The 26182-nt window shown below is 38.9% G+C and overlaps 1 protein-coding gene and 1 long non-coding RNA gene across 12 annotated transcripts in view; one reads left to right on the top strand and one right to left on the bottom strand.

Annotated features, from left to right (window-relative positions):
* The window catches only part of BRINP3 (BMP/retinoic acid inducible neural specific 3), a 407019-nt gene that overhangs the window by 7023 nt on the left and 373814 nt on the right, over positions 1-26182 (bottom strand). The gene's annotated exons all lie outside the window — the stretch shown is intronic.
* The window catches only part of LOC110255624 (uncharacterized), a 197836-nt gene that overhangs the window by 156658 nt on the left and 14996 nt on the right, over positions 1-26182 (top strand). Inside the window, exons 3-6 of one of the 5 annotated variants that reach the window (XR_014817283.1) lie at positions 1766-1982; positions 11895-11989; positions 14747-14828; positions 22472-25352. This is a non-coding gene — a long non-coding RNA (uncharacterized LOC110255624). Of the gene's footprint in view, positions 1-1765; positions 1983-11894; positions 12057-14746; positions 14829-16332; positions 16700-16824; positions 17257-22471; positions 25353-26182 lie in introns of those variants that run through there. The other 4 variants (XR_014817287.1, XR_014817285.1, XR_014817284.1 and 1 more) reach the window with 4 other exon arrangements.

Raw genomic sequence — 26182 nt, 5'->3', positions numbered from 1 at the left:
GGCCCTAAAAAGACAAAATAATTAAAAAATAAATATAAATAAAATAATGAATATATAAAATGATTGTAATAGTGTAACTACATTTGGGAAGAAGTCACAAGAGAATCATTTCCTAGACTGTCAGAGTCTAGTAAGTCTAGTAAGACAGGTGGCCTAGAGACTTAAACATCTGCTATTAGCAGGGCTTAGTCCAGTAATAGCATATTGTGTGGCCTATGAATGAAGTCTTCTCCTGACCTAGGAATGAGCCTTCCTACCACTGTGAGACAAACTGGTCATGAAAAATCTCCCAAAGCTTGGCCAGATTTATAACCCAAAGAAGGGGTCTGTTGCCCACCATCCGGTTCTGTGAGAATCCAGTCATTAACCACTGCAGTTGACTAATAGTACCCCCTGAAAGGAACGCAGGATAAAAACAGGATAAGGTGCTCTGTGCTTTGGAAAAACAGGCCCCTCTCAGTAGTTAAGAGCTATCACAGCAAAAAATAATAATAATGAACCCAGATCTGTACATCTTCCTAAACATAAACACTAAACACATAAACTGAGATCCGTGATCCTTGTAACTAGCAGTAACCCTTTTTTGAGATGTATGCCAGACTGCTTATTTCCCCCTAAATTCATACGAAATCCCTAAAGATGCTGGCTTCTCCACTGTCTCTCTATAGCAGTGCCCCAGATCTGTCTGAGACACTGTTTCCCAGGCTGTAGTCCTCAATCAGATCCTGAAAAAAACTCAACACACAGTTCTTGCAGCGTGTGTGTGTGTGTGTGTGTGTTTCACACAACACATGGTACCGGGTACTTACTAGGAGCTCTGTATAGAACATAATTTATTGTAACTATCTGCTTACCTTATGCTTTCCTTCAGGAGGAAGAGGAGCTTTAAGACAGGTTTTGTGCCTGGTATAGCACTTGGCACGGATTAAATATATATTTAAAAAGTAATCTTGAGAGTAAATGACAAGACTGATAACATCATGCTTTTCTGTGTCACACATGGAAATCTAAAAACGTGCAAAACACTCTAAGTATAACTTACAAGGAATCAGTATTATGTAGAATATTTTGCCATTCAAATTATTGATCAACTGTGGGTAATGTAGAAATAACATTTATTTTATCTCATATTACCGGTTAGTGTTGTATACTAACCACAAAATTGCGAAGGTTTTGTTGAACTTATCGTGACCTATGACTGTGTGGCGCACAGGAACACTCAGAGTGCTGATTATAAAAGGCAAGGAGGGATTTGTAGATGAAAATTATTACATTTAGAATGGATAAGCAATGAAGTCCTGCTGTACAGCCCAAGGAACTATATCCAGTCTCGAGATAAAATATGATGGAAGATAATATGAGAAAAAGAATGTGTATATATATATGTGTCACTTTGCTGTACAGCAGAAATTGACAGAATGTTGTAAATCAACTATAATTTAAAAAATTAAAAAATAAATAAAGGGAATGGAAACATGAGAAAAAGAAACATGGGGACTCAGTGAGGTGTTAATTGGCAGTGTTTTTCTAGCATTATCCAGGGATGAGGCTGTCCGTATAAAATGATGAGTGGGCTCAGACCTCCTGGCAGGTAATATTTGTGCCCATAAATACATCCATATATAATGTTATTAGGGGTGTGTTGGGAGCAAATTTTGCCACCCTAAAATATCTCTTTGGAATGTAGATGATTTTGTGCTGAAAATAATCAAGGTGCGAAAGACCCCAGAAGCTTTTCTTTTTGCTTCTCCCTTTGCTGTCTAAGGAACTTAGATAAAGTGCCTGTTCCCTGGTCCGAGCTATCACCAGAGAGATCCAAGGCCGCTCCGTGTCCCACCGTCTCCGCGTGGCCCAGCAAACGTTTGTTTTCCAATATTTCGTCTCCGTCTCCGTCTCCGTGAGAACCGTCTTCCTCCCTTTTGAAGTCCCCAACCGCCACCTCCAACATCCTCTTTTGTCTTTAGCTGAGGAAGGTATTTAAGGTGAGGTTTTTTGGCCATTTTGGCAAGTTACTTAGTTTCCCTGTGTCTCTCTTGTGTGTATATGTTATTAAATTCTTGTTTGATTGAGACAGATTAACAGGAGAACAATCTGTCAATTTAATTTCTAGATCAGCCAGAAGAACAGAGAAAGGTAGAGAAAAATTTCTTCTTCGCCAAGAAATGAGAGTCAGTTAAAACTCTCTTGCTCTTAGTCCATGACAACTAAATGTTATGATAATAAAGGGGCTTTGCATTTAAGATTCCTGTAAGAGGGACTCTGACTAGCCAAATTGTACAAGTCTTATAAGTCATGTGACATCTATGTCATCAAATAATAATATAAACTATAGATTATTCTTTAGGAATTTGATTCATTGGGCTATAATCCTTAAACTGGTGATCTTTTTTTTTTTTTTTTTTAATTGCTGCACCCGTGGCATATGGAAGTTCCCAGGCCAGCGATTGAATCCAAGAAGCAGCTGCAGCCTATGCCACAGCTGCATCAACACAGGACCCTTTTAACCCACTGTGCCAGGCCAGGGATCAAACCTGCACCTCTGTAGTGACCTGAGCCACTGCAGTTGAATTCTTAACCCACTGCACCACAGTAGAAACTCCTAAACTGGTCATCTTTAAGGACTGAATGTGGGTAGGGATCCTGGAGCTTTAGAGTTTCACAAAGTGGACCATTGGAAAAAAACACCAAGGAAATACTAACTTTCAGGGGTTCTGCTTAGATAATCTTCATCAAAATACATGAAGAGTTGAAGTTCCCATTGTGGCTCAGTGGTAAAGAACCAGACTGGTATTCAGGAGGATGTGTGTTAGATCCCTGGCCTCCCTCAGTGGGGTCAAGGATCCAGCACTGCCCTGAGCTACAGCGTAGGTCACAGATGCAGCTTGGATCCCGTGTTGCTGTGGCTGTGGGGTAAGCTGGCAGCTAAAGCTCCGATTCCACCCCTAGCCTGGCAAACTCCATATGCTGCAGGTGCGGCCCTAAAAAGACAAAAATACGTATGTTAAAAGCTGTTGCACTGAGGGTGTGGCTTTTGTTTGTACTGGGGACAAGGCCAGCATGGCCAGCACAAGGCCACATGTGCTCTGAATTAAAATCGTGACTAATGGTTACACCACACTATCACCCAAAATGCATGTGATCCTTTATGGAAATAAGCAATTACTGTGGTTTGTGTATGTGTTAAATGTTGGAAAATTTATACAGAGATTTCAAGACTAGCAATTTACATCTCTAAAAGTTTTCTTGCTTAGCATATGAATATAAGCAATAACCTTTGACCTATTTCAGGTGATGTAGCATTGTTCATGGAGATGAAAAGGAACAAGAGGTATCTCAAGGGATGGGATGTTTGTATTCTCTCAAAATTCATATGATAAAATCCTAATCCTAATCCTAAAGTGAGAGTATTGGGAGATAAGGCCTTTGGGACGTACTTAGGTGCCTAGGGCGGAGCCCTCATGGATGAGATTAGTGCCCTTTGAAAAAGGACCTAGTCAGCCATCTCTCTTTCCGCTGTGTGCCGAATCTTCCAGTGCCTTGATCTCAGTCTTCCAGCCTCCAGAAGTATGGGAAATAAATGCATGTGATTTGAGCCACTCTTTAGTGTGCTATTTATGTTAGACCATCCCATTCTAAGACAAGTGTCATCTTCTAATTCATTACCAATTTAATATTACACTTAAGTCTATGGAAAATAAAAGCAGAGTGTATGCAATGACTGTTTAGAAAATGAAAGCAATCTAGCAAGTCTAGCCTTCTGTGGCCTTATTATTTTCTAGAGGAGAAAATAATAAATGATGAATTAGCTTAAATGATGATTACACATCTATTCAGAAAATAGATAGTAGAGCAAGCACTTTAATTCTTGGATTCTTGGGCAGACATATAATGTAGAACATCCTTTTATTTCTTTTTTCAGTGCACAAGATGTTCCATTAGCCACAGGATCATCTCATTGGGGAAAAAAATGAGTCACTCTGGATGATATCAGCAGTGACACAAATCAAATGGGTATTCAAAATGTATTCTGCTCTTCTATTTTCAGGGAAAACCACAACAATACAAATGGGAGCCTCTTATCTTTTGGAAGAAAGGGAGAAACTTGTGTCATTTCAAGAACTTAATCTGTTTTCTTGTCAGGGGAAAAATCCATAAGTCCATTCCTTAGTGTTAACAGTCAAGCCTTAATTTAATTTTGAACAGTAAACCCACTTCCAAATCATTTCAAAATGAGATATCACTAATTTTTTTGCTTACAAATTAACTTTAGACAGTGAGAGACAAACATCATATGATATCACATATATGTGGAATCTAAAAAGAGGATACAAATGAACTTATGTGCACAACAGAAATGGACTCACAGTCTTTGAAAACCTTATGGTCTCCAAAGGGGACAGATGGGGGGAGGAGGGGTGGTCTGGGCTGGGGATTTGGGATGAAATGTCCTAAAATTAGGCTGTGATGATGGTTATACTACAACTATGAATATAATAGTAAAATTCATTGTTATTAAAAAAATAAAATTAAAAAACCAAATTTATTTTAAATTATAATAAATGAACAGAAGAAATGAATAGAAAAACAAAGATAGTTTAAAAGAATTTTTTAAATGTAATTTTTTTAATAACTTAATGAATTTTATCACCTTTGCTATTTATCATCTTTTAATAATAAAACGATTCCTGGGGGATCTCAAAGGAAAACAACGCCACCAGACCCCCAAACAAAGTGGCTTTGACGTAATCAAGTCATAAGTCATTTGCAAGCCAAGAGTTAAGAAAGGCCATTGCAGACTTAATTCATCAGGCCCATCAGGATGTGGTGGTAGAGGTCAAAACCACATCCCCTGCAGTCCTCAGGGCCACCAGAGCAATCGGGCACCTTCAGGAGCACCGTGAAGTAATAACTACAACTACACGAGGGCACTTACAACGTGCCAGGGACCATTTAACCATATATTGACACTTAGTCCTTGTAACGACACAGTGAGCTGAGTACTGTCCTCACCCACATGCCCGGGTGAGGAACTCAGATGCCCAGGGAGCCCCTTACGTGATGGCACAGACTGTCCCTAAATGAGCCAGAGCCCATGCTCTTTCCCCTCCACTCGATTAGCTAGGATACCACTGGCCCAAGAAAAACATACTACATGAGTAAATGTTGAAAAGGACGTTTTTCTAGGAAATTGTAATTTCAGTCTACCTTCCGAGGTGAGCGCTGCCTGAGATACTTCGGCAGCCCAGATCAGCTCTGGAGGCACTGGGAAGGACCACTTTGTTTCTAGATTAACCAACCAACAGGAAGTGAGATGACCTCTTGCTATCATCATGGTCGTCAATGGTCTTTCTACCATGTTTAGTCAAGGGCAAGCTACCCAAACCCATATTTCACAGGCAGTTAAAGTCAGGAGATAATGAGAGTCATGCAGTCTAAACAAAATTCTGAAGTGCCTTGGATCGGAGTGGTCCAAAACCATTCTGTCCATGTAAGCAAAGGACTGAAGCCACCTGAGATTCTGTTTTCAGCTACAATAAGAGAGTTTTAGGTCTCATGGATCTTCCGTGAAAGGGAATAACAGCAACGACCACTAAGTGGCTACAGGACTAAAGTCAACTTGTCTTTGATTCTGAAAGTTTAACTTTTATTATGTAAACATGATGCTGAGCAAGACCCTTCGGGGGCCTCCACAAAATCCTTTCTGGGTCCTTCATTTCTTGTTTGTAGGAAGAAGGCTTTCAGCCTCCCACACCTTCCCTGGGTTACAAAGGCTAGATTCAAACAATTACTTCCCTACTTAGGGAGGGGAGGGAAAGCAGAAACAGAGGAAAAGTAGTCAAGAAACAAGAGTGCAGTGGAATTCCTGCTGTGGCTCAGTGGTAACAACCCAGCTAGCATCCATAAGGACACAGGTTTGATCCCTGGCCTCACTCAGTGGGGTAAGGATCTGGCATCGCCATGAACTGTGGTGTAGGTTAAAGAGGTGGCTCGGATCTGGCATCGCTGTGGCTGTGGTGTAAGCTGACAGCTATAGCTTCAATTCAACCCACAGCCTGGGAACTTCCATATACCGCAGGTGCAGTTCTAAAAAGAAAAAGGAAGGAAGAAAGAGAGAAAGAAAGAAAGAAGGAAAGAAAGGAACAAGAGTGCAGTGATGAGCAGGGTCCTGATTCGTCCTGGTGGAGGTGGGGGGGTGGGGGTGTGCATAGCAAGCTGACCCCTGTCTCTGAGGTCTTCTACAGAAACTAAGGCCGCCACCCAGGTGGCACCAAGCATGTGGACCCCAGACTGGTTGGAACCAGAAGGCTTTTTGAGCCTCCTGGAACACACCCTGTTGTGTCACCACCAACCAGTTAGAGGAAAGTCACACACTTCAGCAGCCCTCACCTCAAATGTTGCCTGTAAAATTTCTCCCTGAAAACCATTAGGGAGTTTGGGGGTTTTGAGCACAAGCCACCTGTTTCCTTGCTTGGCCCTGCAATACGCCTTTCTCCACTCTAGACTCTGATGCTTCATTTCTCTTGGCCTCCCTGTAGGTCAGGCACATGAATCTCAGTTTGGCAACAAGCCCTTTTAATCATGTTTCCTAGTTCTTCTAGCATCGGACTGACCTGCCAGAAAATAATCATGAATCAGAGTAAATGGTTTTCATGAAATGTTTAACCTACAAAAGGGAATTTGTTTGGACTTTATGATAATCACATACTTATCTAAATGCAATCATTTACTCAAGATTTCTTCTCATCCTCTTTTTACTTATGAGGTCGTCTTAACACATTTCAGAGTGTTATAGGGTTTGGTTGTGAGAGCACCAAACAGGAGCTGAGGAGGTAACGCAGAAACAACTGTATGCTTTGTCAATTGAGAGTGGGTGTCTCATCTGCTATTAATTGCCTATTTGATATTAACGGGTCTTTTATTCCTACTAATGGAACCTTGATTTTGTTCATTGTGTTGTGCCAAAATAAAACTACTTTTCCCAGTTTCATTTTAAGTTAGAGATGTCTACCTGGCATGGTTCTCATATAAGCAGAAGTCTAATGTGGGAGAGTCTATGATGGCTTCTTCTTCCTGAAAGAAGTCAACAGCCATGGCTACTTACACTGAAAAAGGTTGTGGTATTTTAAGCTTGTGATGTCAAGAAAAAACCAACAAGCAAAGCATGTAAAGTAGGTGGAGGGAAAGGCAAAAACCAACAAACAAAAAAACAGATAAGATATGGTCGTGAAAGCATCGCACTGCAGAACCACTGTCCTTAGTTCCTTTCTAAGGAATTCCTTTTCCTTGAAAAAGAAACCTCTTTATGTGTTTAGGCTTCACTTAATCAAGTTTTCTGTTACTTGTAGTAGAATATTGATTAGTGGGAACCAGATGAAAAGTTTCTAAGAAACGTCCAAACTTTGAAAATAAATAGTCCCTTGATCCTGCTCCTGAGATATCAAGAAACCTGCTGTTCTTGGATATCAAGCCACAGCTGTCTTAGGCGGAGCACCTAGGAATGATGTGCATACTAACTCTGACAGGGTTTTAAAGGGAAATACCTCAACAAGTAACTTCTTTTCAGCAACTCTTTAAAAAAAAAAAAAAAAAGCCAAACAGGTCAAATCCTTGGAACTCTCGTGGAATTAAAAATGTATAAAAACTGACAACCTGACACAGAAAATTGACTCTATTGGCTCATTGGACAGGTGATTTTATGTCCTTGAACAAGGAGTGAAAACTCTTAACAAAAGTATGAGCAGCTTGGAAAAGGATGTGGCATCTTCAAGCATTGTTGGATAGACCTGAAAGCATTTTCATGCTTATTTGAAATAAAACCCTTTAAAAATGTTAAGTGTGTTTTAGGCCTCAGCCATATACCTACAATACATTTGTTTCTGAAACAAAGTCAAATTAATGTTGAGAGCATATGCTGTTGTCTCAGCTGATGAGGGTTTATTTGAATTTCAAATAATATCTCATTAGCTGAACTGATACTGAAATCACTGAATGTTTCTATGTATTAGCACATTATGAATTCCTTGAATATAATACAAGGAAGAATACTGGAGAATACTGTATACATAATACAAGTAGAATACTGTATCTATATATTTCACAATGTTTTGGGGGTTTGCACTGAAACTTTAGAAAATCTGTTTACAGTCCTATGAAATAAAGTCAGTAAGCCAATAGATACATAATGAGTTTTTAAATCCCAGGCATGCTTTTCCTCTTCCAATAAACCAAAGGTCTCTTTTTTTTGTGTTTTCCTAACAAGTATTTGGAATCTTATAAGAAATGTTTTATTTCTCACTTCCGTTTATTCCCACATATATCACTCCTGTAAATGATCTGAAGTGCAACCTCTTCCTATTTCTCTGAATTGAAAGAGACATGTCACCATAAATCAACACCTTAACTTATTTTGGTGAGAATTGTGCTGAAGCATTACATTTCCCAGGGAAGAAACTAGGATGAAATGACACCTACAACTTCCATTTCAGTATTCAAAGCAGGGTTTTTCATGTTAAATCAGAATAACAGAGTATGCTTTCTTCATACAAGAATTAACTGTATCAAATCCTTCTACTTCTCCCATTGCTACTCATCCTTTTCTTCTCCCCCTTTTTCTTCCTGAAACACCTATAAATACTTAATCAGAATGCCTTCGATTACCTTATTTTTATCTAAGAAGGATACAGGTTGAGGTTGCACAGGCTGTGCCTATGAACAAAAATTTTTAAATCAGTGGATCAGTTTCATTGCCAACAAGTCAATCCATCTGAAATGTATGTGGAGGAGCTCCCATCATGGCTCAGTGGTAGTGAGCCTGACTAGCATCTATGAGGACTCCGGTTCCATCCCTGGCCTCACTCAGTGGGTTAAGGATCTGACGTTGCTGTTGCTGTGAGCTGTGGTGTAGGCTGCAGATGTGGCTCAGATTCTGCGTTGCTGTGGCTGTGGTGCAGCACTGCAGCTGCAGTTCTGATTCAACCCAGACCTCTAGCCTGGGAACTCAATATGCCACGGTTGTGGCCCTAAAAAAAATAAATAAATAAAAAATAAAGAATGAAAAAGAGTAGAAAAGATTAATAAAATACATGTGGAAAGGAAACAAATTTAGAGTTTTTTGCTAATTAAGTCAACTAGATATTTTACTTTTAAGGATACACATTTAGTAAGTTTTTATACATTAATTCATTTTCAGACATCTGGAATTCCAGAAAAAATAGAGTTGGGTGAAAACCAATCAGAATTAAGCAGAACAGCTTTCTCCCTTATATACAAGGTGCATATATGACTGGGTGCATTTCCCTATTATTTTGCTAATATGATGGAACAACAATGGCTGGATTTGAAATGTGGAATGGGACTTGTCCAGGCTCTGGTTTGGGGACCTAAAAGCAACATGATTGGAGGATATCATTGTCTAATCTGTGCATTTTTAATTTCTTTTTGGCATTTACAAAATCAAGCTAGGTTTACTAGACTATTTTTAAGTTTCCTTCCAGCTTGAACTTTCTACTTTCTACCCAGAGACTCAATAATTCTGTTTTTAGTAATAGTACTTAAATAATACCCTAAACATTTCGCACTTATGCATTAGGTTGTAGTAACTATAAACTGTCTGTTGGTAACCACCGAGTAGTATGTGTCATCCAAAGTGAAATGATCATCTTACGTTCTTCACAAAAATTTGTTTTTGGCTGCCTCACAGCATATGGAGTTCCTGGGCCAGGGATCTGATCCTAGACTCAGTTGTGCCCTGTGCTGCAGCCGCAGCAATGCCAGATCCTTTACCCTACTGTGCGGGGCTGGGAATTGAGCCTGTCTCCTGAAACTGCTCAGACACCACTGATCCCACTGTGTCGCAGTGAGAACTCCTCTACATATATTTTAGCAATAAGGTTGCCACACTGTGTGTGTGTATGTAGGATCATATTGTTTCTCAGATCAAGACCTTCCAGTCCTCTCCTTAAGCAGGGGATGGGGATCCTTAGAGGGACCTCTAGGATGTCGGCAACCACTCTCCCCATTATTTATTCCCTCTCCCTCCATGACTCCTTTCCCCTTCTCGTCTCACACTGCACACCTTTGCTTCTCTCTCTGGCATTTACATGTGCTGGTTCCTTCTCCTGGAACTCCCCTGATCAAATGTGTGCACGGCTTCCTCCTGATCTTCTAATCTGTTAACGCATTATTTTCATCATTGGATCTTTTCATGGACAATCTATTTAAATTACTGCCCCCCTCCCAGCCTTCTCTATCACCTTTCTCTCCTCTTTTTTTCTTATCTGTCTCATATTTCTTTTATTTAAATGCTTCTCTTCACCAGGATGTTAACTTCAGTGAAGCTAAGAATTTTCATCTCCCTGGTATATGGTTATATTCCCAGAAAAACTCTCTAGCTGGTGGTATGCCTGCAATAAACTACGTTGAAGGATGAAGGAATTCTTTTAGGAAATTTATAAAGGGAGAGGGATATTTAGTAGACACAAATGAGTACAAGCTGCTCAGTTTGCCTGTGTTCAGTTTACAGAAAGTTCTCTTAGCCAGAGTCCACCTCTCAGCAAAGTAGAAACACTTTTTCTTGAAAATTATTTCCCACCGTTTCTCACTCTAGGGTTTGTATTTCAAAGATCAAAGCTCCACCTTATCTATTTATTTACTGTTAAGCACTGGGGTATTTGGAATACAAATTTTAGTTAGGGGAAAGTTTAGAATAAAGCAAATGTGAAGAGCAAAGAGTTGTGCCATCCTTGAAGATGTTTCTCCCCCACAAATTGGCAACTATTTCTAGATCCCAGCTTCTCCTAACATGGTCTGGCCAGCATCCAGCCGCCCTTCCCATGAAAAGCAAATGAGTATCACTCACATTCAATACTGAAAAATCTCTTGCTCTATCGTCCGTATTGGAGTTCATTATTTTCCACAATTTCTTAAAGATAAGAAGAATGTGGGAGAGAAATGTCTATGCTCTTACGTGATATTAGCAACAGAAATCAGGGTTAAACAATTAATGATGAGTTAAGATTTCCCACGCCTAACGGTCAGTGATGTGGGGACAGAGAGATGTGGACAATCTCTGAGACGAAGAGAGAAGCCCTGAATGGTCCCAGTGAAAGGATAATTTCTTATACGAGCTTTAGCATTTAATTTAAAATAATATATATATATATATTTATTTTTTTTTTGGTCTTTTTGCCTTTTTCTAGGGCCACTCCCGCGGCATGTGGAGGTTCCCAGGCTAGGGGTCTAATCGGAGCCGTTGCTGCTGGCCTACACCACAGCTACAGCAACACGGGATCCGAGCCGCGTCTGTGACCTACACCACAGCTCACAGCAATGCCGGATCCCCAACCCATAGAGCAGGGCCAGGGATCGAACCCACAACCTCATGGTTCCTAGTCAGATTCGTTAACCACTACGCCACGACGGGAACTCCTAAAACAATTTTAATAGCTCGGATTATACATAAAATATAAGGACGAAATTGATTTTCTGTATCGTAGGTAGCTTTCCATTTGGTTTTCAGACACAGCAGCAGGAAAATAAGATTTCAACCATGGATATGTTTTTCCAAGGAATCCTCTGAGAAAGAGCACAAACTTGACAGGAAAAGTCATTAGAGAGTTTTGTGGTCCATCTTTGCTAATCCATTCACTCTGTTCTTAGTCTTTTCATTCCTACCACAAAGGGTAGTCATCCCTCATTGTCTCCTGTGTGGTACAAAAGCAGAGGGAAAATGAAGGTGTTTCCTAAAGCTGCATCCAGGACTGCTTTTACTGGTAATTTGTATCTATGTGATGCTATGTTACAATAGTCTGACAGCCTGGAATTTCTCCTCAGAGTAAATGTCATGTTGCTCCGAACACATACTAATTGAACGTATCTGCCTTTCACAAATACAGTTACAAGCTACCATTAATCGATGAAAAGTGATTGAAGTAGACAACTTCGGATTTCAGAACCCGAAACTCCAACAAGTGATGTGTTATTCTGGCAGGTGAGAATACACAGTTTCAGATATGCTGTGGCGCGTTGCACACACAGGAAAATTAGCTTTCCAAGTGGTATGTCAACATTAATTTTCATAGTTTTGTAATATCTCTAATCATAACCAATGGGGTTAGACAAAAACACCTGCTGTCCTTTCTGCTATTTGTAGGACAAATTAAATTCAGAGAAGCATGACTACAGAGAATGGGATACCCACCGTGGGGTAGGTGTCCTCAAGGCTTCTTGCCATGTCAGTGGTTGGTGTTTTAACATCCTAAAGGGGCTAACCAACTGTACATGAACACATTTCCATTACATTTCTTAATAGATTTTCTGATTCAAAAATTGAGTGAGATAAACGTATATTTATTCACGGAATGGTTACCTGAAGAGACATTGAAGGGATGGGTTGAAGCCATAAAATATTTGGTTACTTGCATATGAAATGCTTTTGATGCTGTTATGCTCTCCTTGCTCAGTGAATTTGTATGTCTTGTGTTTCTTGACCTTTCTTTACAGATTCCTGTACAGGTTTTTCTACACGACTGTAAAAAAGAGTGGTTTGGGTATAAGGACACCATAATCATTTCTCCAGCTTAAAAAGATGATTACTTCTGTAGATCACGTTAGAGTCGAAGAGAAGGTAGCAGTTGCCACTCTTTGGTCTTTAAACCACTACGCTTTGCAAAATATACTTCACCTTCTCAACATAATGCTTTTGCAGAACAGGAAACTAAAAGGACTAAATCCTTTTGTAATGCAGTTGTTCCACATGGCCACTGACTCAGTGTTATTCAGGAGAAATTACTCTAGGAAGAAACACCTCGTTAAAGGTTTTAGAGATGTAGTATCAATCTTCACACATTTTTGCTTAACAAATTTTGACAAAAGTCTTGGGTAGTATACACTAAAATGTGCACACAATACATGCAATTTAATGAGTATTGAATTACTCCTCTGCAAGTAATCACTGAAAGGCTGAAAGGACATTAGAGCCAATATTAAGGAGCCTACATTCAATGTCTGTTAATCTTTAACAACTTTTTCAGCATGATATTTTCAAATGCACACAGATAATAGAGATTTCCCCTGAGGTTTCAGGTATTCATTAGCCAGCATCGACAGCTACCAATATTTTGTTTTACATGTTTTATCTACTCCCTTCCAATTTTGGGGGGTAGTTTGGAAGGTTTTAAAGCAAATCTCAGACCACATGTTATTTCATGCAAATATTTTGTGTGCAATTCTATATGCATCCCCCAGATTAAAATGTTAGAAGACTGTTAACTTACATAATCACGACTGCCATTGTCTCATAACAAAATTAATCATAATTCACTGATGGTGACTCATACTCAAACCACATTCCAATTTCCCTGAAAGTCTGAAAAGAATTATTTTTAATCCTTAAAAATCAGGATCCAAAAAAGTTCTGCTATTTCATTAGGTAGTTATGTCCCTTCAGTCTTTTTCAGTGTTTCTTTGTTTCTTCCCATATCATAGGTTTTTTGTTGTTGTTGTTGTTTTTTGAAATAAGGCCAAGTTTTTTTTTTTACTCTCTGGATTATGGATTTGAGTGATAAATTCTGCATGGTGGTATTTAACTTCTTTTACCCCTAATTAATTGCCTGTGGACAAAAGTTGACATCAAAAAAATATGATTAGATCAAGTACATTGTGCTTTGGGGCAGAGGATATGAATTTCATAAACAATGCTGAATATTCACTATTTTTATATTTAAATTAATATTCTGCCCTCCAATCCTAAGCACACATCATACACTCACACATTCACACAGACATACACAAACACACACGGTATTGAAAGCTCAGATTTCAACCCAAGCTCTGTGGTCTACTAAAAAAAAATTCATAAAGAAATGGCCTGTACTGTGTAATTAAGCCAAAAACCGAGTCATTGTGTCTAACCACAGCCTGCTATTTCCTCTTGTACAAATAAAAATAAAATTTTTATACAGTAAAAAATACAACAGGGACAAGGTGAAGAAATGGGTTTACAATAGACACGGCCCTTCACAGACGGCCTTCATGTGGCCTCTAAGCAGGAAGGGACCGAGATGTGACATTTATCAAGCAGCTGTTTAGGCACTTTACCTAACACAGTCATAGAAGCCTCACTGCTCCAAGCTCAGTGTTATTAGCACAGGGTTCTCACAGAGCAGATAACTGAGACTCAGAGAGGCCGAGCGAGTTTCCTAAGGTCACATGGAATGAGTGAGCTGCAGATTGGGGATTGAGCCACAGGGTGTCTACTCCATACAGCACAACCTTAGAAGTAGATTGATGACTAAAATTACAGGAGGAACCCCTGTTCAAAATGGACTCTTCCACTGCTCATAAGCCTTTTGTTATAAATATAGTCCCTTGCATCCAGGAAAAAACAGCCTGTGATCCGAATGAGCTAAACATGGAAATATCATCCCAAGAAGGTCCTATTAGAATAGGAAATACTGGGTTATAGTCCCAGCTTCACTACAAACTAATTCTAAGTTTTCCTTGAAGTTTAGCCTTCAAATAATTACTCTGTGTGTAAACACGGTTATTGATTAGTATCGTTAGTGGGTGTTTATATTTTAATCTTGTAATAAATAAGCCTCTTTTACGAAGACTTAATTTTGCCACTGTGGCTAACACTGACCGCTTTCTATGTTCCAGGTGCTTTTCTAAACACTTCACCATTAGTAACGCATTTAAGACACCACCTGAGCCTGAGAGAGGTACTGATATCTTCTCTATTTTGCAGATGAGGAACGTGAATTACAGTAAGGAGCAGAGCAATTTTGAACATGAACACGGAAACGGCCAAACTGGGATTTAAACAGGCGGTATGATAGTCTTATGCACTACTTAATCCTACATTTCCATAAAACTATCTTCTTTCTAAAGACAGTAAAAGGTAATGGCATTCTCTTCAAGTAATTAAAACATCCATCAATTTCAAAAGGCTTATCTCTATATAAAAGAGGTGAGTAAGGATAGTACTGAAGACATTTTTTCAGTAGACAAAATCTAAATTATTCACTCATTTGTTCGTTCAAGAAACACTTGTTACATTGAGGGTCCCCCCACCCCCGACACAGTCATCATTCCAAAGCTGCTTACAACAGGTCATTGCGTGGCCTTTGTTTGCCTTTGTTTCTACACCTGTCTCTGTTTCTACATGGAAAACAGCAGTGAAAATCTGCACTCTTAGCATCTGGTGAAAGCATGTTTGACATAAGAGGAGAAACAGAGGATACTCGCTATTTCCGGGCTGGTAGCTAAACAGAAAATGTCAAATGTCAGTTAGGTTCATGTCTGTGCCACCATCACAAGAGTGAATATAAGTGTTTCCGTCTTTTAAGACACGTCAGTACTTCTTGACACTTTCTAAATTTTAAGATGTTACACTGGATGACATATTTTTTTTTTAATCTCCCCTATTTTTTTTTAACCATTAATTATCCCAAAAGTTCACTGACACTGAATACAGTTGTCTGTATTTCAGGTAAGTGCCACGTGCTTTGTTAAGACCTGTTATTCGGCAAAATTATGGGAAGGACTTGGAGGGCATCAAAGATGAGATTTAACTGTGGCTTATTGGTTGCTTAGTGCCTTACAAACCTCTTTTTGTGTAATAAATATTTCTAAATGGAAGCTCAAGGGTTTGGAGTTCATAGCATTTAAGATGGAGAACTGTTGCACTGCTGATGGACCACTCACCTGGTGTCTCCCTGTAGCCCACTCCTCAGTACTGGGTGGTCAGGACCAGTGCCATCCGTATCTACTGATCCTCAGAGAGTGGCTGCCTTTGCTTTATTATTTTTCAATAAACCAATGAGTCTATTTGTGACTCCACTGTCGTGGAGCAAAATTTGCTATCCCAATATTTTTCTTGGGCATGGGGATTATTTTGAGCTGAAAACAAGACTGAAAAAGATGCCAAAAGAAACTTTGTTGCACAGTATTGTCCAGAAGAATTCATATAATGGGCCCGTTCCCAGAATAGAGCTGTAACCCAGAGGGAGGTGCCAAGAATATGGCCTATGTCTGCTGGGGGATCTCCAGCAGCCCTGGCGATCTGGGTCTACTCTGCTTCCACTGTCTCCTCGTGGCCCAGCAAACATTCATTTACCCTCCTTCTGCTTCCTGTCCTTGGGGCCATCGCCTTCCTCCCCTTTGAAGGGCCAAACTACCATCCCCGTGATCCTCTTGGGTCTTTAGCTGAACATATTGAAGGTGACAGTCTCGGTCATTCTGGCAAGTCAGTCACATTTCCCGGGTCTCTCCCATGGATATAGGCTATTCCATTTTTATTTGATTTTCTCCTGCTCATCTGTCTCATGTCAGTTTAATTCTCAGACCAGCCAGAAGAACCAGAAGAGGCAGAGGAAAGTGTCTTCCTTCCCTACCCCTTCAAATACAGGAAGTGACCATTTCATACGCCTTCGAATACAGGAAGTGACCATTTCGTATGCCTTCGAATACAGGAAGTGACCATTTCATACGCCTTCGAATACAGGAAGTGACCATTTCATACACCTTCGAATACAGGAAGTGACCATTTCATACGCCTTCAAATACAGGAAGTTACCATTTCATACGCCTTCGAATACAGGAAGTGACCATTTCGTACACCTTCAAATACAGGAAGTGACCATTTCATACGCCTTCAAATACAGGAAGTGACCATTTCATACGCCTTCGAATACAGGAAGTGACCATTTCGTACGCCTTCGAATACAGGAAGTGACCATTTCATACGCCTTCGAATACAGGAAGTGACCATTTCATACGCCTTCGAATACAGGAAGTGACCATTTCGTATGCCTTCAAATACAGGAAGTGACCATTTCATACGCCTTCAAATACAGGAAATGACCATTTCGTACACCTTCAAATACAGGAAGTGACCATTTCATATGCCTTCGAATACAGGAAGTGACCATTTCATGGTTGCATGTCCTTATCACTTGCCTTCAAATTGTTAGAGATATTTTTCTTTTTTAATTTGTTTTATCCGTTAGCGAAAGGAGGTTAACTGCTTTCTCCCTGCTCATTACAAAAGGTATATTTAAAAAAAAAAACCCAAAGGCCTAGTGATAAGAAGCTAGTGAGTCTGAATTCTAACAATACAGAATTCTGAAAAGCCCAGTTCGTCCTCATCCGCCTTCAGTGTTATTTTTCCTTTGCTTCAACTTTATTGCATTGTGGTGATACACAATGAAGTATTTGATAATAAAATTTTACCAATGAATAAAAAAGAATCAAAAATATTTTTTTACATGGGATAGGTGTATTAGAAAATACAAGCATATAAAAAAGGAAACACTTTTGGTAAGTTTATCAACTAGGACATATAAGTATTGTCATTATAATTAATGTTTCCTTATAATGGCAAACATAAATAAAATTTTACAAACCTAGATTTTATTAAGTGCAGAATTTGCCTACAAATGACTGTACAGAAATGAAAATACCTTTTGAAAATAACGTTTTTGAATTTTGTACCTACAGAGCCCACAGATAGTGCATTTCTAGGTCTACAGACCAAAACTAAAACAAAACAAAACACTAAACTATGACCTATTATACAGAATTGAAATTAAACTAGGGAAAATGCAAACTATAGGCTATTTAATTTAACACAAGATGTGGTCAACCAAGATGAAAAGGCCATGAAATAAATTTACATAATTATGAGAGCAAGCAAATTTGCAAATCTGAAAAAAAAAAAGTTTTTGGGGTTTCCCATTGTGGCGCAGCAGAAGCGAATCTGATTAGTATCCAGAGAATGGGGGTTCGATCCCTGGCCCCACTCAGTGGGTTGGGGATCCCCACATTATGGTGAGTGGTGGTGTAGGTCGCAGATGCAGCTTGGATTTCGTGTTGCTGTGGCTGTGGTATAGGCCAGCAGCTATAGCTCTGATTCAACCCCTAGCCTAGGAACTCCCATATGCCATAGGTGTGGCCCTAAGAAAAAAAAAAAAGAAAAAGAAAAAGTCTTGAGAGACAACCTCCTTCTGAATCTGACACACACTGTTTGGGGATGGAGCTGCCATGTCCTCTGTTAAAGGCAGACTGTATAGTCTTCTAGAATACAATAAAATTTTTGGTTTATTGAGGATCTGAAGAGAATGAGAATGGCATATTAATAGTAGAGATAAAAACTGAGATAAAACAGACTATAGCATGGTAGAGCTAAAAGCACAGCACAAAGAAATTTGTACAATTAAAAGGATAAAGCACTTATTAAGGGAACTGAAAAGCAAAGAGACCATGAAGTATTAACAAGCAAAGTTGGATGAATATCCAATGCTACTTCAAACCAATTTGCAAAGATAATGCAATAGAAATGTGTCTTTGCATGCATGTGTTTATGAAAGGAAATAATATTTCTATAAATAAATGCTAACATTTTATTACCTTATTATCCTGCTTCAAAATATGTTAAAATGCAGACAAATCTGAATTGGTTTACTTACGGAAAACTTGCATAAGCATAAATGTAAAAGTTTAGCCAGTAAGTACTTAAGTTCTAATTATGTGTCTAGCATCATTTTAGATAACATTATGTAGGGAAAGTGGGCAAGGGAGGATTAAAAAATAAATAGAATATTTTGTGAATTCCAAGTGCCTATTACACTAGAAATGCATAAACATATATAATGCATAATGTAGAATGTTAATAAGTGTGAATAAAAAAGCAAATTATGGGTTATGCTAAAAAGTATGGTAGAAGTTATAAAAATACAAACTATGTGGACAGAAAAAAAGACAAACACAAAAGAGATCTTATGTGAGCCAAGGATTGCAGAACGAATATAATATGGGTAAGTGGAGGGAAAAATATATTATTATAAGAATAACACACAGCACAGTAAGCAATGGAAGGTCAATGCCCAACTTTTCTCCAAGTCCCTATGGGTTCTTTTCACCTACGTCTCACTATCAACTTAAATTCATGTCTAGTATTGAAATTTTCCATTGTTTATTTTTTAATTTTTTAAATTTTTTAAAATTATAGTTGATTTACAGTGTTCAGTCAATTTCTGCTGTAGAGCAAAGTGACCCAGTTATACAAATGCGTACTTTTTTTTTTTTTTTTTTTGCTTTTTAGGGCCACGTCCATGGCATATGGAAGTTCCTAGGATAGGGATCGAATTGTAGCTACAGCTGCTGGCCTAGGCCACAGCCACAGCAACACGGGATCCAAGCCACATCTGTGGCCTACACCACAGCTGATGGCAAATTGGGATCATTTAACCCACTGAGCGAGGCCAGGGATCAAACCCACGTCCTCATGGCTAGTAGTTTCATTCATTACCACTGAGCCATGACAGTAATTCCCAATACATACATACATTCTTTTTCTCACATTATCTTCCATCATGTTCTGTAACAAGTGACTGGATCTATTTCCCTTTGCTACACAGCAGGATCTCATTGCCTATTCACTCTAAATGCCATAGTTTGCATCTACTAACCGCAATTCTTCTATCTTTAAAAAATATTGTTTTGCTGCCATTGGATCCATTGTTCATTCATACACTGAAGACATTACATGGTCTTGAATTCATTCATTCGCTTATTCGTTAATTCACGTATGGATTCAGTCATATAGTCCCTAGCTAGATATTGATATAGAGGTTATATCATTCCTATGTATATTTGGGCTACATATTTCCCCCCTAAATTCATGTCCATGCAAACCTCCGAAGGTGACCTTATTGGCAAATAAGGTCTTTGTAGACATAATGAATTCAGCTCAGATGAGTTCATGCTGGATTAGGGTCGGCTCTGTATCCAAACTCTGGGGACCTTATAGAAGCGGCGGTGCCACAGACACAGACTCACAGAGGGAAGAAGATCATGTGATCATAGAGGCACTGATTGGAGTGTTGCCGCTACAGGCCAAGGAATATCCAGAATTGTTGGTAACCGTCAGAAGGTAGCAAGGGTCAAGGAGCGATTCTTCCCCGAGAGCTTTCAGAGGGAGCTTGTCTTTGTCGGTACCTTCAGTTGGGATTTCTAGCCTCCAAACGGTTGTAGGAATAAATCCTTTTTTTTTTTTTTTGCCACCCAGTTTGTGGTAATTTGTTACAGCAGCTTTAGGGAACTAATACAGATAGAGATAGAGATATAGATAGATAGTGCTTTGTGTGTGCCAGCCACAGAGATTTGGAAGATGAGTAGACCTGAGCCCATGCCCTGCAGAAGCTAAGAGTCTAGTGCAGGAAATATGAAGATTAATTTTGAATTCTCCTTTTGTTGGAACACAGTCACCACGAACCCAGAAATTCCCAGCACATCTTTTCTGAGTGTGTCAGATGGCAAGCTTTATCTGCCTCCTGACACTGAATAGTTTCTGTGGCTTATCACATAGGCAGCCAAGTAGGTCCAGGCAACCACAGCCTGATGGTGACTCCGAGGTGACTGTACGGCTCCCAGGGGAGGGAACTAGATTATTCATTACTCTAATACTTTTTCCTAAAAGGCCCTTGGTACCAGGTTTCTTAGCTATGAGGCAACCCCACCATATGTGAAACATCTATCCGAACCCATCACTTTATCCCTGTGGGCCCTGGAGTCAAGGGGAACTGATGCAAAATACACCAATGTATCCCTTGCTTTGCTGTGCAGTGAATAAGAAGGTCCTCTGTCTCTGACTCAGGAGTCTGGTGTCTTTTGTCAACATCCAAGGAAGGTAACAGACTCACAAATGAGCTCGCAAGTAGGGTAAAATCTCAGAATCCTGCACATTTCTCAACACTTGCCTCCCTATCCACTTACTGACTAAATTTTATTCTTTCATCTTTGTCAATATCTCTTAGCCCTACCCATCATGCCACTGCATCTATTAATTAAATTATGTTTAAAAAAACTTTAGAAAATCGACTCCTAAATGAACATCCATAAGACTCAGCAGGAGAGACAAACAACTGAGTTCCCAGTGCAAAGCTCCCAGTGCAGCATTCCCTGCCCTTGCATCCCTTCACATGCACTGCCTGAGTTTTGCATTTCACTCTTCGTCTCTAGACACTCCCTCCAAATTATTAGCTAAATAGGCTTACTTCCACATCTTTGTTTAAATTACCTTATTTAGTTAGCTGCATCAAACTGTGTAAAGCCCCACTCTTATATTATAGACAAACCTGGTAGAGATTCTCTAGGCTCTCTTCAGCTCCCCTACCCCCTTGATCCTTCTGAAGTTATTTAAAAGATCTCCAAACTTAAATGCAGTCTCTGTCCTACTGAGCCCCTAATGGTGCTAAGCTTTTGAGGACTGATTGCAATATTTTTTTGTTCTTCGAGCCCGACAAAACGCACAACCTAGAGAAGCTTCTTTGGAAATAATTATTTACAACGAAAATATCAACATGATACATGAGAAGGATGCATGGTGAGATTAAAGAAATCATTCCAATTTAAACAGTTTAAAAACTATTTTAGAAGGCTCGTTGGTTTCTGCTCTGCCTTTAAGAAGTGGTTTGGAACATGACGCATTGCCTGTAACACTGTGGGTATAAAAATTAACTTGACACCGTTCTATAGCATGTCGGAGGAGGCAGAGATGTGCAAAACTGATGTGAGAAGAACAAATAAAAGAGAGAATAGGTAGCAGTCCCAGGTAATTAGGGTACCTTATCATAAATTCAACACTGTGCCTTTCAGGAAAGCCAAAATTTGTGTTTATATTTAACTGAAATCTTTACAGCAATACGAAGCAACCTATTGAACATCATGAGAAAATATATTCTATTGAGTGTCGTGAAGGTGACTAAGGAAATTAATTAGATCAGCATGCACAGTGTACCATGAGTCAGAGAATCACGGAAATTAGAGCCAGATAGGCGCTCGAGATCACCTTGTCCAGCACCGTCACTTGGCAGATGAGGAAACTGAAACTGGATTGGTACGGATAATTTCCCAAGGTCGCACCGATAATTAGCAGCAGAACAAGACCTCAAACCTAAGTATTCCAACTCCTAACTAGGGTCCTTTCGGATGAATAAAGGCCACGCTGTTCTAAAGCATTAAAAAATAAAATAGAATAAAGAGCTCCACAGTCAAGTACATTAAAAAAGTAAAAGCAACATCTACATATATATCCAAACGTACATAACACGATATAGAAATATACACAGGTTTTAACATCTCTTTAGAATATGTTGTACACTACATGTGAACAATTTTTAACACGAGGTCTTTGTTGCTCATGATGAAGGAATAAAGCGTGAGAATGAGAGAGCTATTCAGAATATGTAATTGATTTTCTGTGCAGCTCACTTGATTCTATCTTAAGAAATTTGCTGCATTTCCAGAAATGAATCTAACACTTGGAAATTAAAATCACAATGGGATGGGATGGCAGACACTACAACTTATTTCTTAATATTCATCCTGTCTTGCTTTGCATAGTAATCAGCTTTTCCGCTGAGCACATAATCACTCAGCCAAAGGCTACCTTTCCCAACCTTTCTTGCAGCTAAAGTGATCTCAGAAGAAGCTTTGGTCTCTGGGTTGTAACTGGGATGATATATTCAACTTGGTGTCATGCCTACAAAGGAAAGAAGCGTGGACACTTTTCCACTTCTCCATCAGGGATGCTGCAGTGGCGTCACTACAGTGAGGGTTGAAGTCGCCCTCCTGTACCCTAAGATTAGATCTGTATGTGGAAGATGGCAAAGCAACAGCTGAAGGAACCTGGGTTTCTAACATTGTGAAGCCGTCACACCAGCCCTGAAAATCCTACGCAGTTGCTCAACGTCAGAGGGAAAACTACTTTAAGCCCATGTCAACAATCAATCAAGGCTTCCTTTTCGCAGCAGCTTACCTTATAGCCTACCTAACATGGATACGATTGCTTTGACTGGGAAATTTAAAAATTTACATTAACAGCCAATTTTACTGTTGAATATTAGACAAAAATAGATTAAAACGGGGATGGTTGCCTGACTTCATGCTGATTGCAATAGGTCTAAGAAGAATTTGAAAATACAATCATCCATTTACCGATTCATTGCACAGAAACACTGATTTTAAAAAAATGAGTGTATTAAGTTGTATTTCTGCACATTCTATCAGTTCGCCATGGATTTTGAGGACTAGCTGCTATAATAAAGGGAATCAATTCCACATTCACCCTTCCACCCTAGAGTGCTCTGACTGCCCTCTGCTGTGCTCTTCTAGATAAACTGGAGGTTTATCCTGTCCATCTGTCTCTACTGAAGGAGTTACAATCTGGTATTACCATTGTTAATTTCTTTTTATTTAAAACAATTTTTTTTTTGGCTGCAAGTTCCCAGGTCAGGAATAGAACCCGTGCCATAGCAGTGACAATACCAGATCCTTAAGCTGAGGAGCCACCAGGGAACTCCTTACCATCGTTTATTTATCTTTACTCTCCATTGAAAGAAACAGGATACATCATTATTAGATCATTTAGTTCTCAAATTTGAAAAAGATTTTCAGGGTCTTTGCATTTGTTAATTATTTTCCCCAGATCTCTACAGCCAAACTCTCATCCTTCATACCTTTGCTCAAATTTTACCCCTTCAGAGCCTCTTCTATGTAAAATGGCACTCTCAGAGCTCCTGTTGTGGTTCAGATGTAATGAACCGGACTAGTGTCCATGAGGATGCTGGTTCAATCCCTGGCCTTGCTCAGTGGGTTAAAGATCCAACGTTGCCATGAGCTGCACTACAGGTCCAGACGTGGCTCAGATCCTGCCTTGCTGTGGCTGTGGCTGTGCTGTAGGCTGGCAGCTGTAGCCCAGATTTGACCCCTAGCCTGGGAACTTCCATATGCTGTGGGTGCAGCCTTAAAAAAAAAGCAAAAGTAAATAAAATAAAATGGTCTCTCCTATCTATCCCCAGATATAAAAAAAATGACACTCTCCCCTACAATCAATTATATAAATCCACCTGTTTATTTCCTCCATAAATTTTAATCTTATCCGAAATTATTTTATGTATTTATTTGTTGATTGTTTATGACCTGTCTTCCCCTTTGAGGCTTTTAGAATGCATATCACATAAGCGAGATGGTGCTAGGATTCAGCAAACTCAAGTGTAGACACATCTACTTTCACTGGATTTAGAAGACAGTGCATAAAACAAACACTGAGCAAATAATTACTAAGGTAATCACTGAGAGGGTGATGTAGCTTTTAAGAAAACAAAGTATTTAATATGATCAGAGACGAAACTCATTTATCTCTTAAAAGTATGAGTCATAACTCTTTGAATCTCAGCCTTGTACACAATATGGAATAAAACTGCAAATCTGCATAAATCAGTAACTTGCAGCATGACGAGTGTTTTCAAATAAACTTTGATCTAAACAGATATATTTTTAAAATCATTTTACATGAACTTATTTTCCTTTTCTCAACAAAGAGGGCAGCGATACATTTGAATAGCTATTTCGAATTTTGTTACTGAAACAGGATAACATTATTTCATGTTATGTTTAGGTGCCTTAGTAAAGAATACCCAATGAAAATACATGGGGTCAATAATTCAATTTCAGGTATCAAAGTATCAAAAGATTGGGTTATTTAAAACTTTTTTATAAAATCTAATACCAGTCTTTTTCTAAGTTACACAATCACACGTTCTATCAATACACATTTGGTTTACATGCTGACTTATTTCCTTTTTAACACACTGGCCACACACACTCTCCCCAAACTGTACAATTTTGTTTTTGTTTCTCTCAAAGTTGTTTGATGGTATAAGGAGGCACTATAGCAGAGCCAAGCTGACACATAGAAGTAACCATCAAGTGACCTAGACGGGATGAAATACGTAAAGAATAATCATATGGTCAAGTCCCCAGAAAGTTGTTTCCTGCTTTCCTGGACTTTAAAATGGCTTTTAACCCTATTATTCTGTAATTTAATAACTTTATTCTGCAAACAGATATCAAGGGACTAGTACATGTTGCATAACTGATAATTCAATTCTGTCTGCCAAAGACTATTTTTGGAAGCTTCTAATAGATAAATCCATTTGTCTATATCAAATGGACAAGAGTTGGCTGATGGATAAAGGTTATCATCATGTACTGATTTCATAGAACTTAAATACCAACTTGGTCTAGAATTGAATGTCTTAGAATTCTGCCTGTATCTGCAAAAACATGATACAGTGCCACACTCAATGCACATTGTTTGTTAAAAAAAACGGGTTCCCAGTGTTAATTCTCATTTGATGTTTGCCATGGCTTTACCAGTTTAACAAATGATTTTTGGAAAGGCTTTACCTGTGCTTATGGTAGCAGATAATTGGGACAAAGACCAAACTATGCAAACCAATTTTCTGATATATGTTGGGCAGAGAGATAGTGAATAAAACTTTTACATGCAGCCAAATCCTTGCTGAGTCATTTTATTTATCAAGGCCAGACTTCCACTGGATCAAGGAAGGCTTTTATGTCAATACCAATTACACAATCAAAAGTTCAATAATAGAAATATTTTAAAAAATCTTTTAAATGGGTCTGATTACTGTTTCATAGGAACAAACAATTGAAAGTTCTGATTTGATTGGATAGGTCTACCATGATTATAGAGGACAAGCAAATATAATTTTTACTAGGCTTTCATTTAACATATTCCAATTTCTGTCAAAAATAAATCAGATTCAATTTTATTTGCTACACTCATTTACACAAACCAATCTATTACTATCCTTTAGGTAAGGATCCAGATAAGGGACAGAAGTGTGAGGAGCCTAAGAACCACAAACCCTACTTGTTCCTTGTTTTTATTTTTACTGATAAGAATATATAACCCGATTCTAAGATGTATCGAGCTCAGCCAATAATTAAAAACAAGTATCTTTCTGAAATGAAACAATAGTAATTTTATCGTCTGCTGGATGAAGAGTGCATGGAGAGTCAGTTTCGGTCATCTCCATGCAAATAAGCATTGAACAGTAATTTTCGTTTGTAGTGCTATATTATTTACCAGTTCTGGGGATACTTGTAATTCATGCAGTAGATAATTAGAGCATTATGTTCTTTTAAATACCATTAAAAAAGAACAGGTGCAGCTTCTGAACACTCAGGACAATAAGCTCATCTGTGTTTAGAGCAGCAAGCCTCAGGTGAAGAATGAGAATGCAATTGACATGATGAAGACTTTTAAACTGTAGATAATGTTAGCAAACAAAAGGGTTTTTCGCTGCCTCGT

The sequence above is a fragment of the Sus scrofa genome, chromosome 10, assembly GCF_054392235.1.
Source record: "Sus scrofa isolate SSC_HxYL_T2T_F1_AM1 chromosome 10, Sscrofa_HxYL_maternal_Yorkshire_Landrace_v2.0, whole genome shotgun sequence".
In the NCBI taxonomy this organism is placed as follows: Eukaryota; Metazoa; Chordata; class Mammalia; order Artiodactyla; family Suidae; genus Sus; species Sus scrofa.
This window is presented reverse-complemented; position numbering and strand designations above follow the sequence as displayed.